At 52.9% G+C, this 2,416-nt stretch overlaps 1 protein-coding gene across 1 annotated transcript in view; it reads right to left on the bottom strand.

Annotated features, from left to right (window-relative positions):
- Positions 1-2,416, bottom strand: part of N4BP1 (NEDD4 binding protein 1) — a 20,319-nt gene that overhangs the window by 6,566 nt on the left and 11,337 nt on the right. The gene's annotated exons all lie outside the window — the stretch shown is intronic.

Raw genomic sequence — 2,416 nt, 5'->3', positions numbered from 1 at the left:
ACGATTTTGCATTTTGGATTTATTAATGAATATTTTACACATTATTTCTAACTGGCATGAACTGTAAATGGTGATGTTTGCCCAGAGGGGTCAAGGAAAACAGGCAGTAAGGCCTCTGAGCGCATGCGCTGTCAACCAGGCCGTGGATGCCTTCTGCTAACTACCCCGGGAGCCACGCAGACTGAGCTCACGCTGAGGCTCAGCACGTGCACACGCATTCAAGACTCGGTGTGCAAAGAGGCTGCGGTGTTAGGGGATCTGAAGGGTCTTCCTGCCTTTCTCCCGGGATTAAAGGGTCCCTCCAACCCAGTCTCTAGCACCTGCTCACCGTGGCCCTGCCCCAACGAGCCGGCCTCCCTCAGCTTCCTCTCACGTGTTCTGGTGAGGGGCGACGGGCTCTCAATGGAAAGGCGCTGCGGATGCTTTGCGGAATGAATGTCCGCGGGCATCGCAGGCCCCTCACCCCCGCGTGGACCCTCTTCTCCTGTCCCCCCTGTGTGGCTATCATTCCCTAGCTTGGGTTACAAGCTAAGTAGTGTCTTCAACGTGGAGCACTGAGGCCGAACCACTAGGGGCTGCAAGCGCTACAGGCCGAATACAACCAGGAGGGTGAGCGCGGCACAGGGAAGGCCTGGCTGGCAGCCACCTCGCGGGTTCCTGGAGATGCTGCGGGGTGGCCTCCACGTGCTCATGACAGAGGGCTGGGGACCGGTTCTAATGCACGGCTGTGGTGGGAACCTTCTCAGTCAACCACAGCAAACCCCCCGCCCCCTCGCTGTGACCTATTTGTGTGCCTTCTCTCGACTGCAGCATCCTTAGAGCAGGAAGTATGTCTGAGTCACGAGTCCTGGGACTTGGTTTGCGCTTAGTAAAGCTTTTAGAAAGAATGCAAAAGGCGCAGATCGAAGTTTGTCGTCTCAGATGCGCCAGCACCTGACTTCTGCGCAACGCGCCAGCCCGAGAACTGCAGGTCGTTCCTGTCACAGCGTGGGTGGTGGGGACCGTCTCTTGTCATCGGGAAGGAACACCGAGGGCTCTGGCACCGCAATGACAGACCAAGTTACTGCCAGAAGTAACCAGGAAGAGACACTGTCTGCAGACCATGCGAGACTGTCACAGAGACAACATGACTTCTGGCATGCACCGAAGAAGGACTATGATTCAGCACCCGTTTGCACTCATGGATTCTCAGACATGATCTATCTTTTAAAAACTTCTAACTCAAGAGTTAAACTCATACAGCAGAGACCATTACACGTATAACCTTAATGACCTTAAAATGTTAAAATCCTCATCCCGAGTCGAGTGAGTTCTTTCAGAATGTGGGTGCAGACATGTGAAGGGCCATCTGATGGAGCAGGTGGCTGGCTTCTCTCCACCCCACACCCACCTGAGAAAGAAAAACGACCTTCCATACCTGTCGTCATGAGAAGCAATTCTCTCTCCAAAGACCATCCGAGCAGGAGTTAAGGACAATATTCCGAGCTCCTGGAGCTGGGTCAGGAAGTGCTGCTCTGTTCAGGGAATAAGTTGGACACACCTTGAGAAAAACGCTACCTGCCTAGCCGTTTAAGTACATGAAGGAACCCCCAAATACCTCACTGGGAGAGCTGTGGGACAACCTTTGTTCCTACTGACTCAGGAAGACTCAATTTTACTAACTCTCTGGGAAGGAAAAAAAAACAAACAAGCAAGATACATACTAAAGCAAATTAAATGTAAAAACTGACTTCAGCAATTTTTTGAACATAAAAAAGTTCAACATATTTGCTTCTTAAATGAACAAAGCTACGTTTAAAGACTCCTACTACGCAGAACTTTAAATCAGCACATTGCAAGCAGCAGAGGACAGACTGTGACGGCCGAGGCTCCCGAGAGGGCCGGGCAGCAGGGGCAGAGGGCAGGACGAGCTGCTCTGCCCTGATCCCAAGAAAGGCCTGCCCAGTCCCCAGTCCGGAGCCTGTCACGACTCCCACCAGCTGGCGCCCTTCCCGGCCCCCTTGTTATCTGCACAAATATTGACTGACTTTCATGGGGCGTGTCATGACAGGAGGGGGACGAAGGGCTGGAGCCGCATTCTAGAAAACCAGTGATATGAATACATAAATTATTTTCTACAAAACCAGTGATGGGCAAAAAGGAAGCCCAAGCTCTGGCTCTGAGACCCCCACTTGCATTCGCCACGACAGGTATGACAACTACAATCCGAGTTCAGCTGAAACGCCCCAACACAGTGTTTTTACTGTCCTAGAAATGCACACTACAGAAGGCTTAAAGCAGGGGCCCTAACTACCAGTCCGTGGCCTGTCAGGAACCGGGCCGCACAGCGGGAGTGAGCAGGCAAGCAAAGCTCCATCTGTATCTGCAGCTGCAGCCGCTCCCCAGCGCCAGCATCACCGCCTCAGCTCCGCCTCAG

The sequence above is a fragment of the Pteropus vampyrus genome, unplaced genomic scaffold (assembly GCF_000151845.1).
Source record: "Pteropus vampyrus isolate Shadow unplaced genomic scaffold, Pvam_2.0 Scaffold485, whole genome shotgun sequence".
NCBI lineage: Eukaryota > Metazoa > Chordata > Mammalia > Chiroptera > Pteropodidae > Pteropus > Pteropus vampyrus.
Note: the sequence above shows the minus strand (reverse complement) of the source record. Positions and strands in the feature narration are given on the sequence as shown.